Genomic DNA, 17,952 nt, shown 5'->3' on the forward strand with positions numbered 1-17,952 from the left:
TTGTGTGTTACCTTTCTTTATTAAATATCATGTTCCTCGCACTTAAACCATAAGATACAGTTCAACAGCAATATCGCAAAATAATTTTAAAACGAGCATATCTTTAGAATTTCCGATACAGAGACTCACGCGCTGGAGATAAAAATGTTTTTTCTGCACAACGTTGCCATTGCTCGCTTTGAAATCCTTGAGCTTTTTAATCAAAAATTCGTCAAAGTTTTAAAAAATAGGAAATCGATCATAAAACAAATTTCAAATTTGGTCTTCCACATGCTCATATTCGTTGGAGGATTACGTTATTCAAAATTCGATGACTCTATGTACCGTTGTTTTATCACAATACGAGAAATATACTTACATTTATGCAGATTTTTCATTATTTAATTTCTTCAATTATAATGCAGGACTCTAACATTTGTGGCAACAGTTTGAAAAGTGAACCGACATTTATGAGTCCGACGAAAAACGCCAAAACGAAACTAATAGTCCTTTGGGATTCAAATCCCTTTGGACTAAAAAAAAAAAAAATCTGAAATGTTTCAGATTTTAAATTATGTCCAAAGGGGCGTTTTTTAACATTTTGTACGTTACCTTTCTTTATTAAATATCATTTTCCTCGCACTTAAACCATAAGATCCAGTGCAACAGCAATATCGCAAAATAGTTTTAAAACGAGCATATCTTTAGAATTTCCGATACAGAGACTCACGCGCTGGAGATAAAAATGTTTTTCTGCACAACGTTGCCATTGCTCGCTTTCAAATCCTTGAGTTTGTTAATCAAAAATTCGTCAAAGTTTTAAAAAATAGGAAATCGATGATAAAACAAATTTCAAATTTGGTCTTCCACATGCTCATATTCGTTGGAGGATTACGTTATTCAGAATTCGATGACTCTTTGTACCGTTATTTTATGACAATCTGAGAAATATATATACATTTACGCAGATTTTCATTATTTAATTTCTTCAAATATAATGCAGGACTCTAACATGTTATTGCAACAGTTTGAAAAGTGAACCGACATTTATGAGTCCGACGCAAAATGCCAAAACGAGTCTAATAATCCTTCGGGATTCAAATCCCTTTGGACTAAAAAAAAAAAAAAAAAAAAAATCTGAAATATTTCAGATTTTAAATTATGTCCAAAGGGGCGTTTTTTAACATTTTGTATATTACCTTTTTTTATTAAATATCATGTTCTCGCACTTAAACCATAAGAAACAGTGCAACAGCAATATCGCAAAATAGTTTTAAAACGAGCATAGCTTTAGAATTTCCGATACAGAGACTCACGCGCTGGAGATAAAAATGTTTTTTCTGCACAAAGTTGCCATTGCTCGCTTTGAAATCCTTAAGTTTGTTAATTAAAAATTCGTCAAAGTTTTAAAAAATAGGAAATCGGTCATAAAACAAATTTCAAATTTCAAATTTGGTCTTCCACATGCTCATATTCGTTGGAGGATTACGTTATTCAAAATTCGATGACTGCTATGTACCGTTGTTTTATCACAATACGAGAAATATACATACATTTATGCAGATTTTTCATTATTTAATTTCTTCAAATATAATGCAGGACTCTAACATTTTGTGGCAACAGTTTGAAAAGGGAACCGACATTTATCCGTCCGACGCAAAATGCCAAAACGAAACTAATAGTCCTTCGGGATTCAAATCCCTTTGGACTAAAAAAAAAAAAAAAAAAAAAAAAAAAAAAAAAAATCTGAAATGTTTCAGATTTTAAATTACGTCCAAAGGGGCGTTTTTTTAACATTTTGTGTGTTACCTTTCTTTATTAAATATCATGTTCCTCGCACTTAAACCATAAGATGCAGTGCAACAGCAATATCGCAAAATAATTTTAAAACGAGCATATCTTTAGAATTTCCGATACAGAGACTCATGCGCTGGAGATAAAAATATTTTTTCTGCACAACGTTGCCATTGCTCGCTTTGAAATCCTTAAGTTTGTTAATTAAAAATTCGTCAAAGTTTTAAAAAATAGGAAATCGATCATAAAACAAATTTCAAATTTCAAATTTGGTCTTCCACATGCTCATATTCGTTGGCGGATTACGTTATTCAAAATTCGATGACTCTATGTACCGTTGTTTTCTCACAATACGAGAAATATACATATATTTATGCAGATTTTTCATTATTTAATTTCTTCAAATATAATGCAGGACTCTAACATTTTATGGCAACAGTTTGAAAGATGAACCGACATTTATCCGTCCGACGCAAAATGCCAAAACGAAACTAATAGTCCTTCGGGATTCAAATCTCTTTGGACTAAAAAAAAAAAAAAATCTGAAATGTTACAGATTTTAAATTACGTCCAAAGGGGCGTTTTTTAACATTTTGTATGTTACTTTCTTTATTAAATATCATGTTCCTCGCACTTAAAACATAAGATCCAGTGCAACAGCAATATCGCAAAATAATTTTAAAACGAGCATATCTTTAGAATTTCCGATACAGAGACTCACGCGCTGGAGATAAAAATGTTTTTTCTGCACAACGTTGCCATTGCTCGCTTTGAAATCCTTGAGTTTGTTAATCAAAAATTCGTCAAAGTTTTAAAAAATAGGAAATCGATCATAAAACAAATTTCAAATTTGGTCTTCCACATGCTCATATTTGTTGGAGGATTACGTTATTCAAAATTCGATGACTCTATGTACCGTTATTTTATGACAATGCGAGAAATATACATACATTTACGCAGATTTTCATTATTTAATTTCTTCAAATATAATGCAGGTCTCTAACATTTTATGGCAACAGTTTGAAAAGTGAACCGACATTTATCCGTCCGACGCAAAATGCCAAAACGAAACTAATAGTCCTTCGGGATTCAAATCCCTTTGGACTAAAAAAAAAAAAAAAAAAACCTGAAATGTTTCAGATTTTAAATTACGTCCAAAGGGGCGTTTTTTAACATTTTGTATGTTACATTCTTTATTAAATATCATGTTCCTCGCACTTAAAACAAGATTCAGTGCAACAGCAATATCGCAAAATAGTTTTAAAACGAGCATATCTTTAGAATTTCCGATACAGAGACTCACGCGCTGGAGATAAAAATGTTTTTTCTGCACAACGTTGCCATTGCTCGCTTTGAAATCCTTAAGTTTGTTAATTAAAAATTCGTCAAAGTTTTAAAAAATAGGAAATCGATCATAAAACAAATTTCAAATTTCAAATTTGGTCTTCCACATGCTCATATTCGTTGGAGGATTACGTTATTCAAAATTCGATGAGTCTATGTACCGTTATTTTATGACATTGCGAGAAATATACATACATTTACGCAGATTTTCATTGTTTAATTTCTTCAAATATAATGCAGGACTCTAACATTTTATGGCAACAGTTTGAAAAGTGAACCGACATTTATCCGTCCGACGCAAAATGCCAAAACGAAACTAATAGTCCTTCGGGATTCAAATCTCTTTGGACTAAATAAAAAAAAATCTCAAATGTTTCAGATTTTAAATTACGTCCAAAGGGGCGTTTTTTAACATTTTGTATGTTACCTTCTTTATTAAATATCATGTTCCTCGCACTTAAACCATAAGATCCAGTGCAACAGCAATATCGCAAAATAGTTTTAAATCGAGCATATGTTTAGAATTTCCGATACAGAGACTCACGCGCTGGAGATAAAAATGTTTTTTCTGCACAATGTTGCCATTGCTCGCTTTGAAATCCTTGAGTTTGTTAATCAAAAATTCGTCAAAGTTTTAAAAAATAGGAAATCGATCATAAAACAAATTTCAAATTTCAAATTTGGTCTTCCACATGCTCATATTCGTTGGCGGATTACGTTATTCAAAATTCGATGACTCTATGTACCGTTGTTTTCTCACAATACGAGAAATATACATACATTTATGCAGAGTTTTCATTATTTAATTTCTTCAAATATAATGCAGGACTCTAACATTTTATGGCAACAGTTTGAAAAGTGAACCGACATTTATGAGTCCGACGCAAAATGCAAAAACGAAACTAATAATCCTTCGGGATTCAAATCCCTTTGGACTAAAAAAAAAAAAAAAAAATCTGAAATGTTTCAGATTTTAAATTACGTCCAAAGGGGCGTTTTTTAACATTTTGTATGTTACTTTCTTTATTAAATATCATGTTCCTCGCACTTAAAACATAAGATCCCGTGCAACAGCAATATCGCAAAATAATTTTAAAACGAGCATATCTTTAGAATTTCCGATACAGAGACTCAGGCGCTGGAGATAAAAATGTTTTTTCTGCACAACGTTGCCATTGCTCGCTTTGAAATCCTTGAGTTTGTTAATCAAAAATTCGTCAAAGTTTTAAAAAATAGGAAATCGATCATAAAACAAATTTCAAATTTCAAATTTGGTCTTCCACATGCTCATATTCGTTGGAGGATTACGTTATTCAAAATTCGATGACTCTATGTACCAATATTTTATGACAATGGGAGAAATATACATACATTTACGCAGATTTTCATTATTTATTTTCTTCAAATATAATGCAGGACTCTAACATTTTATGGCAACAGTTTGAAAAGTGAACCGACATTTATCCGTCCGACGCAAAATGCCAAAACGAAACTAATAGTCCTTCGGGATTCAAATCTCTTTGGACTAAAAAAAAAAAATCTCAAATGTTTCAGATTTTAAATTACGTCCAAATGGGCGTTTTTTAACATTTTGTATGTTACCTTCTTTATTAAATATCATGTTCCTCGCACTTAAACCATAAGATCCAGTGCAACAGCAATATCGCAAAATAGTTTTAAAACGAGCATACGTTTAGAATTTCCGATACAGAGACTCACGCGCTGGAGATAAAAATGTTTTTCTGCACAACGTTGCCATTGCTCGCTTTGAAATCCTTGAGTTTGTTAATCAAAAATTCGTCAAAGTTTTAAAAAATAGGAAATCGATCATAAAACAAATTTCAAATTTCAAATTTGGTCTTCCACATGCTCATATTCGTTGGAGGATTACGTTATTCAAAATTCGATGAGTCTATGTACCGTTATTTTATGACAATGCGAGAAATATACATACATTTACGCAGATTTTCATTATTTAATTTCTTCAAATATAATGCAGGACTCTAACATTTTATGGCAACAGTTTGAAAAGTGAACCGACATTTATGAGTCCGACGCAAAAGGCCAAAACGAAACTAATAGTCCTTCGGGATTCAAATCCCTTTGGACTAAAAAAAAAAAAAATATGAAATGTTTCAGATTTTAAATTACATCCAAAGGGGCGTTTTTTAACATTTTGTGTATTACCTTTCTTTTGTTAAATATCATGTTCCTCGCACTTAAGCCATAAGATACAGTGCAACAGCAATATCGCAAAATAGTTTTAAAACGAGCATATCTTTAGAATTTCCGATACAGAGACTCACGCGCTGGAGATAAAAATGTTTTTCTGCACAACGTTGCCATTGCTCGCTTTGAAATCCTTGAGCTTGTTAATCAAAAATTCGTCAAAGATTTAAAAAATAGGAAATCGATCATAAAAAAAATTTCAAATTTGGTCTTCCACATGCTCATATTCGTTGGAGGATTACGTTATTCAAAATTCGATGACTCTATGTACCAATATTTTATGACAATGGGAGAAATATACATACATTTACGCAGATTTTCATTATTTATTTTCTTCAAATATAATGCAGGACTCTAACATTTTATGGCAACAGTTTGAAAAGTGAACCGACATTTATCCGTCCGACGCAAAATGCCAAAACGAAACTAATAGTCCTTCGGGATTCAAATCTCTTTGGACTAAAAAAAAAAAAATCTCAAATGTTTCAGATTTTAAATTACGTCCAAAGGGGCGTTTTTTAACATTTTGTGTGTTACCTTTCTTTATTAAATATCATTTTCCTCGCACCTAAACCATAAGATCCAGTTCAACAGCAATATCGCAAAATAATTTTAAAACGAGCATATCTTTAGAATTTCCGATACAGAGACTCAGGCGCTGGAGATAAAAATGTTTTTTCTGCACAACGTTGCCATTGCTCGCTTTGAAATCCTTGTGTTTGTTAATCAAAAATTCGTCAAAGTTTTAAAAAATAGGAAATCGATCATAAAACAAATTTCAAATTTCAAATTTGGTCTTCCACATGCTCATATTCGTTGCAGGATTACGTTATTCAAAATTCGATGACTCTATGTACCGTTATTTTATGACAATGCGAGAAATATACATACATTTACGCAGATTTTCATTATTTAATTTCTTCAAATATAATGCAGGACTCTAACATTTTATGGCAACAGTTTGAAAAGTGAACCGACCTTTATCCGTCCGACGCAAAATGCCAAAACGAAACTAATAGTCCTTCGGGATTCAAATCTCTTTCGACTAAAAAAAAAAAAATCTGAAATGTTTCAGATTTTAAATTACGTCCAAAGGGGCGTTTTTTAACATTTTGTATGTTACCTTCTTTATTAAATATCATGTTCCTCGCACTTAAACCATAAGATCCAGTGCAACAGCAATATCGCAAAATAGTTTTAAATCGAGCATATGTTTAGAATTTCCGATACAGAGACTCACGCGCTGGAGATAAAAATGTTTTTTCTGCACAATGTTGCCATTGCTCGCTTTGAAATCCTTGAGTTTGTTAATCAAAAATTCGTCAAAGTTTTAAAAAATAGGAAATCGATCATAAAACAAATTTCAAATTTCAAATTTGGTCTTCCACATGCTCATATTCGTTGGCGGATTACGTTATTCAAAATTCGATGACTCTATGTACCGTTGTTTTCTCACAATACGAGAAATATACATACATTTATGCAGAGTTTTCATTATTTAATTTCTTCAAATATAATGCAGGACTCTAACATTTTATGGCAACAGTTTGAAAAGTGAACCGACATTTATGAGTCCGACGCAAAATGCAAAAACGAAACTAATAATCCTTCGGGATTCAAATCCCTTTGGACTAAAAAAAAAAAAAAAAAATCTGAAATGTTTCAGATTTTAAATTACGTCCAAAGGGGCGTTTTTTAACATTTTGTATGTTACTTTCTTTATTAAATATCATGTTCCTCGCACTTAAAACATAAGATCCCGTGCAACAGCAATATCGCAAAATAATTTTAAAACGAGCATATCTTTAGAATTTCCGATACAGAGACTCAGGCGCTGGAGATAAAAATGTTTTTTCTGCACAACGTTGCCATTGCTCGCTTTGAAATCCTTGAGTTTGTTAATCAAAAATTCGTCAAAGTTTTAAAAAATAGGAAATCGATCATAAAACAAATTTCAAATTTCAAATTTGGTCTTCCACATGCTCATATTCGTTGGAGGATTACGTTATTCAAAATTCGATGACTCTATGTACCAATATTTTATGACAATGGGAGAAATATACATACATTTACGCAGATTTTCATTATTTATTTTCTTCAAATATAATGCAGGACTCTAACATTTTATGGCAACAGTTTGAAAAGTGAACCGACATTTATCCGTCCGACGCAAAATGCCAAAACGAAACTAATAGTCCTTCGGGATTCAAATCTCTTTGGACTAAAAAAAAAAAATCTCAAATGTTTCAGATTTTAAATTACGTCCAAATGGGCGTTTTTTAACATTTTGTATGTTACCTTCTTTATTAAATATCATGTTCCTCGCACTTAAACCATAAGATCCAGTGCAACAGCAATATCGCAAAATAGTTTTAAAACGAGCATACGTTTAGAATTTCCGATACAGAGACTCACGCGCTGGAGATAAAAATGTTTTTCTGCACAACGTTGCCATTGCTCGCTTTGAAATCCTTGAGTTTGTTAATCAAAAATTCGTCAAAGTTTTAAAAAATAGGAAATCGATCATAAAACAAATTTCAAATTTCAAATTTGGTCTTCCACATGCTCATATTCGTTGGAGGATTACGTTATTCAAAATTCGATGAGTCTATGTACCGTTATTTTATGACAATGCGAGAAATATACATACATTTACGCAGATTTTCATTATTTAATTTCTTCAAATATAATGCAGGACTCTAACATTTTATGGCAACAGTTTGAAAAGTGAACCGACATTTATGAGTCCGACGCAAAAGGCCAAAACGAAACTAATAGTCCTTCGGGATTCAAATCCCTTTGGACTAAAAAAAAAAAAAATATGAAATGTTTCAGATTTTAAATTACATCCAAAGGGGCGTTTTTTAACATTTTGTGTATTACCTTTCTTTTGTTAAATATCATGTTCCTCGCACTTAAGCCATAAGATACAGTGCAACAGCAATATCGCAAAATAGTTTTAAAACGAGCATATCTTTAGAATTTCCGATACAGAGACTCACGCGCTGGAGATAAAAATGTTTTTCTGCACAACGTTGCCATTGCTCGCTTTGAAATCCTTGAGCTTGTTAATCAAAAATTCGTCAAAGATTTAAAAAATAGGAAATCGATCATAAAAAAAATTTCAAATTTGGTCTTCCACATGCTCATATTCGTTGGAGGATTACGTTATTCAAAATTCGATGACTCTATGTACCAATATTTTATGACAATGGGAGAAATATACATACATTTACGCAGATTTTCATTATTTATTTTCTTCAAATATAATGCAGGACTCTAACATTTTATGGCAACAGTTTGAAAAGTGAACCGACATTTATCCGTCCGACGCAAAATGCCAAAACGAAACTAATAGTCCTTCGGGATTCAAATCTCTTTGGACTAAAAAAAAAAAAAATCTCAAATGTTTCAGATTTTAAATTACGTCCAAAGGGGCGTTTTTTAACATTTTGTGTGTTACCTTTCTTTATTAAATATCATTTTCCTCGCACCTAAACCATAAGATCCAGTTCAACAGCAATATCGCAAAATAATTTTAAAACGAGCATATCTTTAGAATTTCCGATACAGAGACTCACGCGCTGGAGATAAAAATGTTTTTCTGCACAACGTTGCCATTGCTCGCTTTGAAATCCTTGAGCTTGTTAATCAAAAATTCGTCAAAGATTTAAAAAATAGGAAATCGATCATAAAAAAAATTTCAAATTTGGTCTTCCACATGCTCATATTCGTTGGAGGATTACGTTATTCAAAATTCGATGACTCTATGTACCAATATTTTATGACAATGGGAGAAATATACATACATTTACGCAGATTTTCATTATTTATTTTCTTCAAATATAATGCAGGACTCTAACATTTTATGGCAACAGTTTGAAAAGTGAACCGACATTTATCCGTCCGACGCAAAATGCCAAAACGAAACTAATAGTCCTTCGGGATTCAAATCTCTTTCGACTAAAAAAAAAAAAAATCTCAAATGTTTCAGATTTTAAATTACGTCCAAAGGGGCGTTTTTTAACATTTTGTGTGTTACCTTTCTTTATTAAATATCATTTTCCTCGCACCTAAACCATAAGATCCAGTTCAACAGCAATATCGCAAAATAATTTTAAAACGAGCATATCTTTAGAATTTCCGATACAGAGACTCACGCGCTGGAGATAAAAATGTTTTTTCTGCACAACGTTGCCATTGCTCGCTTTGAAATCCTTGTGTTTGTTAATCAAAAATTCGTCAAAGTTTTAAAAAATAGGAAATCGATCATAAAACAAATTTCAAATTTCAAATTTGGTCTTCCACATGCTCATATTCGTTGCAGGATTACGTTATTCAAAATTCGATGACTCTATGTACCGTTATTTTATGACAATGCGAGAAATATACATACATTTACGCAGATTTTCATTATTTAATTTCTTCAAATATAATGCAGGACTCTAACATTTTATGGCAACAGTTTGAAAAGTGAACCGACCTTTATCCGTCCGACGCAAAATGCCAAAACGAAACTAATAGTCCTTCGGGATTCAAATCTCTTTCGACTAAAAAAAAAAAAATCTGAAATGTTTCAGATTTTAAATTACGTCCAAAGGGGCGTTTTTTAACATTTTGTATGTTACCTTCTTTATTAAATATCATGTTCCTCGCACTTAAACCATAAGATCCAGTGCAACAGCAATATCGCAAAATAGTTTTAAAACGAGCATACGTTTAGAATTTCCGATACAGAGACTCACGCGCTGGAGATAAAAATGTTTTTTCTGCACAACGTTGCCTTTGCTCGCTTTGAAATCCTTGAGTTTGTTAATCAAAAATTCGTCAAAGTTTTAAAAAATAGGAAATCGATCATAAAACAAATTTCAAATTTCAAATTTGGTCTTCCACATGCTCATATTTGTTGGAGGATTACGTTATTCAAAATTCGATGACTCTATGTACCGTTATTTTATGACAATGCGAGAAATATACATACATTTACGCAGATTTTCATTATTTAATTTCTTCAAATACAATGCAGGACTCTAACATTTTATGGCAACAGTTTGAAAAGTGAACCGACATTTATGAGTCCGACGCAAAAGGCCAAAACGAAACTAATAGTCCTTCGGGATTCAAATCACTTTGGACTAAAAAAAAAAAAAAAAATATGAAATGTTTCAGATTTTAAATTACATCCAAAGGGGCGTTTTTTAACATTTTGTGTGTTACCTTTCTTTTGTTAAATATCATGTTCCTCGCACTTAAGCCATAAGATACAGTGCAACAGCAATATCGCAAAATAGTTTTAAAACGAGCATATCTTTAGAATTTCCGATACAGAGACTCACGCGCTGGAGATAAAAATGTTTTTCTGCACAACGTTGCCATTGCTCGCTTTGAAATCCTTGAGCTTGTTAATCAAAAATTCGTCAAAGATTTAAAAAATAGGAAATCGATCATAAAAAAAATTTCAAATTTGGTCTTCCACATGCTCATATTCGTTGGAGGATTACGTTATTCAAAATTCGATGACTCTATGTACCAATATTTTATGACAATGGGAGAAATATACATACATTTACGCAGATTTTCATTATTTATTTTCTTCAAATATAATGCAGGACTCTAACATTTTATGGCAACAGTTTGAAAAGTGAACCGACATTTATCCGTCCGACGCAAAATGCCAAAACGAAACTAATAGTCCTTCGGGATTCAAATCTCTTTGGACTAAAAAAAAAAAATCTCAAATGTTTCAGATTTTAAATTACGTCCAAAGGGGCGTTTTTTAACATTTTGTATGTTACCTTTCTTTATTAAATATCATTTTCCTCGCACTTAAACCATAAGATCCCGTGCAACAGCAAAATCGCAAAATAATTTTAAAAGGAGCATACGTTTAGAATTTCCGATACAAAGACTCACGCGCTGGAGATAAAAATGTTTTTTCTGCACAACGTTGCCATTGCTCGCTTTGAAATCCTTAAGTTTGTTAATTAAAAATTCGTCAAAGTTTTAAAAAATAGGAAATCGGTCATAAAACAAATTTCAAATTTCAAATTTGGTCTTCCACATGCTCATATTCGTTGGAGGATTACGTTATTCAAAATTCGATGACTGCTATGTACCGTTGTTTTATCACAATACGAGAAATATACATACATTTATGCAGATTTTTCATTATTTAATTTCTTCAAATATAATGCAGGACTCTAACATTTTGTGGCAACAGTTTGAAAAGGGAACCGACATTTATCCGTCCGACGCAAAATGCCAAAACGAAACTAATAGTCCTTCGGGATTCAAATCCCTTTGGACTAAAAAAAAAAAAAAAAAAAAAAAAAAAAAAACAAATCTGAAATGTTTCAGATTTTAAATTACGTCCAAAGGGGCGTTTTTTTAACATTTTGTGTGTTACCTTTCTTTATTAAATATCATGTTCCTCGCACTTAAACCATAAGATGCAGTGCAACAGCAATATCGCAAAATAATTTTAAAACGAGCATATCTTTAGAATTTCCGATACAGAGACTCATGCGCTGGAGATAAAAATATTTTTTCTGCACAACGTTGCCATTGCTCGCTTTGAAATCCTTAAGTTTGTTAATTAAAAATTCGTCAAAGTTTTAAAAAATAGGAAATCGATCATAAAAGAAATTTCAAATTTCAAATTTGGTCTTCCACATGCTCATATTCGTTGGCGGATTACGTTATTCAAAATTCGATGACTCTATGTACCGTTGTTTTCTCACAATACGAGAAATATACATATATTTATGCAGATTTTTCATTATTTAATTTCTTCAAATATAATGCAGGACTCTAACATTTTATGGCAACAGTTTGAAAGATGAACCGACATTTATCCGTCCGACGCAAAATGCCAAAACGAAACTAATAGTCCTTCGGGATTCAAATCTCTTTGGACTAAAAAAAAAAAAAAATCTGAAATGTTACAGATTTTAAATTACGTCCAAAGGGGCGTTTTTTAACATTTTGTATGTTACTTTCTTTATTAAATATCATGTTCCTCGCACTTAAAACATAAGATCCCGTGCAACAGCAATATCGCAAAATAATTTTAAAACGAGCATATCTTTAGAATTTCCGATACAGAGACTCACGCGCTGGAGATAAAAATGTTTTTTCTGCACAACGTTGCCATTGCTCGCTTTGAAATCCTTGAGTTTGTTAATCAAAAATTCGTCAAAGTTTTAAAAAATAGGAAATCGATCATAAAACAAATTTCAAATTTCAAATTTGGTCTTCCACATGCTCATATTCGTTGGAGGATTACGTTATTCAAAATTCGATGACTCTATGTACCGTTATTTTATGACAATGCGAGAAATATACATACATTTACGCAGATTTTCATTATTTAATTTCTTCAAATATAATGCAGGTCTCTAACATTTTATGGCAACAGTTTGAAAAGTGAACCGACATTTATCCGTCCGACGCAAAATGCCAAAACGAAACTAATAGTCCTTCGGGATTCAAATCCCTTTGGACTAAAAAAAAAAAAAAAAACCTGAAATGTTTCAGATTTTAAATTACGTCCAAAGGGGCGTTTTTTAACATTTTGTATGTTACATTCTTTATTAAATATCATGTTCCTCGCACTTAAAACAAGATTCAGTGCAACAGCGATATCGCAAAATAGTTTTAAAACGAGCATATCTTTAGAATTTCCGATACAGAGACTCACGCGCTGGAGATAAAAATGTTTTTTCTGCACAACGTTGCCATTGCTCGCTTTGAAATCCTTAAGTTTGTTAATTAAAAATTCGTCAAAGTTTTAAAAAATAGGAAATCGATCATAAAACAAATTTCAAATTTCAAATTTGGTCTTCCACATGCTCATATTCGTTGGAGGATTACGTTATTCAAAATTCGATGAGTCTATGTACCGTTATTTTATGACATTGCGAGAAATATACATACATTTACGCAGATTTTCATTGTTTAATTTCTTCAAATGTAATGCAGGACTCTAACATTTTATGGCAACAGTTTGAAAAGTGAACCGACATTTATCCGTCCGACGCAAAATGCCAAAACGAAACTAATAGTCCTTCGGGATTCAAATCTCTTTGGACTAAAAAAAAAAAAAATCTCAAATGTTTCAGATTTTAAATTACGTCCAAAGGGGCGTTTTTTAACATTTTGTATGTTACTTTCTTTATTAAATATCATGTTCCTCGCACTTAAAACATAAGATCCCGTGCAACAGCAATATCGCAAAATAATTTTAAAACGAGCATATCTTTAGAATTTCCGATACAGAGACTCAGGCGCTGGAGATAAAAATGTTTTTTCTGCACAACGTTGCCATTGCTCGCTTTGAAATCCTTGAGTTTGTTAATCAAAAATTCGTCAAAGTTTTAAAAAATAGGAAATCGATCATAAAACAAATTTCAAATTTCAAATTTGGTCTTCCACATGCTCATATTCGTTGGAGGATTACGTTATTCAAAATTCGATGACTCTATGTACCGTTATTTTATGACAATGCGAGAAATATACATACATTTACGCAGATTTTCATTATTTAATTTCTTCAAATATAATGCAGGACTCTAACATTTTATGGCAACAGTTTGAAAAGTGAACCGACATTTATCCGTCCGACGCAAAATGCCAAAACGAAATTAATAGTCCTTCGGGATTCAAATCCCTTTGGACTAAAAAAAAAAAAAAACCTGAAATGTTTCAGATTTTAAATTACGTCCAAAGGGGCGTTTTTTAACATTTTGTATGTTACATTCTTTATTAAATATCATGTTCCTCGCACTTAAAACAAGATTCAGTGCAACAGCAATATCGCAAAATAGTTTTAAAACGAGCATATCTTTAGAATTTCCGATACAGAGACTCACGCGCTGGAGATAAAAATGTTTTTTCTGCACAACGTTGCCATTGCTCGCTTTGAAATCCTTAAGTTTGTTAATTAAAAATTCGTCAAAGTTTTAAAAAATAGGAAATCGATCATAAAACAAATTTCAAATTTCAAATTTGGTCTTCCACATGCTCATATTCGTTGGAGGATTACGTTATTCAAAATTCGATGACTCTATGTACCAATATTTTATGACAATGGGAGAAATATACATACATTTACGCAGATTTTCATTATTTATTTTCTTCAAATATAATGCAGGACTCTAACATTTTATGGCAACAGTTTGAAAAGTGAACCGACATTTATCCGTCCGACGCAAAATGCCAAAACGAAACTAATAGTCCTTCGGGATTCAAATCTCTTTGGACTAAAAAAAAAAAAATCTCAAATGTTTCAGATTTTAAATTACGTCCAAATGGGCGTTTTTTAACATTTTGTATGTTACCTTCTTTATTAAATATCATGTTCCTCGCACTTAAACCATAAGATCCAGTGCAACAGCAATATCGCAAAATAGTTTTAAAACGAGCATACGTTTAGAATTTCCGATACAGAGACTCACGCGCTGGAGATAAAAATGTTTTTCTGCACAACGTTGCCATTGCTCGCTTTGAAATCCTTGAGTTTGTTAATCAAAAATTCGTCAAAGTTTTAAAAAATAGGAAATCGATCATAAAACAAATTTCAAATTTCAAATTTGGTCTTCCACATGCTCATATTCGTTGGACGATTACGTTATTCAAAATTCGATGACTCTATGTACCAATATTTTATGACAATGGGAGAAATATACATACATTTACGCAGATTTTCATTATTTATTTTCTTCAAATATAATGCAGGACTCTAACATTTTATGGCAACAGTTTGAAAAGTGAACCGACATTTATGAGTCCGACGCAAAAGGCCAAAACGAAACTAATAGTCCTTCGGGATTCAAATCCCTTTGGACTAAAAAAAAAAAAATATGAAATGTTTCAGATTTTAAATTACATCCAAAGGGGCGTTTTTTAACATTTTGTGTATTACCTTTCTTTTGTTAAATATCATGTTCCTCGCACTTAAGCCATAAGATACAGTGCAACAGCAATATCGCAAAATAGTTTTAAAACGAGCATATCTTTAGAATTTCCGATACAGAGACTCACGCGCTGGAGATAAAAATGTTTTTCTGCACAACGTTGCCATTGCTCGCTTTGAAATCCTTGAGCTTGTTAATCAAAAATTCGTCAAAGATTTAAAAAATAGGAAATCGATCATAAAAAAAATTTCAAATTTGGTCTTCCACATGCTCATATTCGTTGGAGGATTACGTTATTCAAAATTCGATGACTCTATGTACCAATATTTTATGACAATGGGAGAAATATACATACATTTACGCAGATTTTCATTATTTATTTTCTTCAAATATAATGCAGGACTCTAACATTTTATGGCAACAGTTTGAAAAGTGAACCGACATTTATCCGTCCGACGCAAAATGCCAAAACGAAACTAATAGTCCTTCGGGATTCAAATCTCTTTGGACTAAAAAAAAAAAAAATCTCAAATGTTTCAGATTTTAAATTACGTCCAAAGGGGCGTTTTTTAACATTTTGTGTGTTACCTTTCTTTATTAAATATCATTTTCCTCGCACCTAAACCATAAGATCCAGTTCAACAGCAATATCGCAAAATAATTTTAAAACGAGCATATCTTTAGAATTTCCGATACAGAGACTCAGGCGCTGGAGATAAAAATGTTTTTTCTGCACAACGTTGCCATTGCTCGCTTTGAAATCCTTGAGTTTGTTAATCAAAAATTCGTCAAAGTTTTAAAAAATAGGAAATCGATCATAAAACAAATTTCAAATTTCAAATTTGGTCTTCCACATGCTCATATTCGTTGGAGGATTACGTTATTCAAAATTCGATGACTCTCTGTACCAATATTTTATGACAATGGGAGAAATATACATACATTTACGCAGATTTTCATTATTTATTTTCTTCAAATATAATGCAGGACTCTAACATTTTATGGCAACAGTTTGAAAAGTGAACCGACATTTATCCGTCCGACGCAAAATGCCAAAACGAAACTAATAGTCCTTCGGGATTCAAATCTCTTTGGACTAAAAAAAAAAAAATCTCAAATGTTTCAGATTTTAAATTACGTCCAAATGGGCGTTTTTTAACATTTTGTATGTTACCTTCTTTATTAAATATCATGTTCCTCGCACTTAAACCATAAGATCCAGTGCAACAGCAATATCGCAAAATAGTTTTAAAACGAGCATACGTTTAGAATTTCCGATACAGAGACTCACGCGCTGGAGATAAAAATGTTTTTCTGCACAACGTTGCCATTGCTCGCTTTGAAATCCTTGAGTTTGTTAATCAAAAATTCGTCAAAGTTTTAAAAAATAGGAAATCGATCATAAAACAAATTTCAAATTTCAAATTTGGTCTTCCACATGCTCATATTCGTTGGAGGATTACGTTATTCAAAATTCGATGACTCTATGTACCAATATTTTATGACAATGGGAGAAATATACATACATTTACGCAGATTTTCATTATTTATTTTCTTCAAATATAATGCAGGACTCTAACATTTTATGGCAACAGTTTGAAAAGTGAACCGACATTTATGAGTCCGACGCAAAAGGCCAAAACGAAACTAATAGTCCTTCGGGATTCAAATCCCTTTGGACTAAAAAAAAAAAAATATGAAATGTTTCAGATTTTAAATTACATCCAAAGGGGCGTTTTTTAACATTTTGTGTATTACCTTTCTTTTGTTAAATATCATGTTCCTCGCACTTAAGCCATAAGATACAGTGCAACAGCAATATCGCAAAATAGTTTTAAAACGAGCATATCTTTAGAATTTCCGATACAGAGACTCACGCGCTGGAGATAAAAATGTTTTTCTGCACAACGTTGCCATTGCTCGCTTTGAAATCCTTGAGCTTGTTAATCAAAAATTCGTCAAAGATTTAAAAAATAGGAAATCGATCATAAAAAAAATTTCAAATTTGGTCTTCCACATGCTCATATTCGTTGGAGGATTACGTTATTCAAAATTCGATGACTCTATGTACCAATATTTTATGACAATGGGAGAAATATACATACATTTACGCAGATTTTCATTATTTATTTTCTTCAAATATAATGCAGGACTCTAACATTTTATGGCAACAGTTTGAAAAGTGAACCGACATTTATCCGTCCGACGCAAAATGCCAAAACGAAACTAATAGTCCTTCGGGATTCAAATCTCTTTGGACTAAAAAAAAAAAAAATCTCAAATGTTTCAGATTTTAAATTACGTCCAAAGGGGCGTTTTTTAACATTTTGTGTGTTACCTTTCTTTATTAAATATCATTTTCCTCGCACCTAAACCATAAGATCCAGTTCAACAGCAATATCGCAAAATAATTTTAAAACGAGCATATCTTTAGAATTTCCGATACAGAGACTCAGGCGCTGGAGATAAAAATGTTTTTTCTGCACAACGTTGCCATTGCTCGCTTTGAAATCCTTGTGTTTGTTAATCAAAAATTCGTCAAAGTTTTAAAAAATAGGAAATCGATCATAAAACAAATTTCAAATTTCAAATTTGGTCTTCCACATGCTCATATTCGTTGCAGGATTACGTTATTCAAAATTCGATGACTCTATGTACCGTTATTTTATGACAATGCGAGAAATATACATAC

This window comes from Stegodyphus dumicola, chromosome 11 (genome assembly GCF_044657685.1).
Source record: "Stegodyphus dumicola isolate Sdum_Otavi_A_Nest chromosome 11, ASM4465768v1".
In the NCBI taxonomy this organism is placed as follows: domain Eukaryota; kingdom Metazoa; phylum Arthropoda; class Arachnida; order Araneae; family Eresidae; genus Stegodyphus; species Stegodyphus dumicola.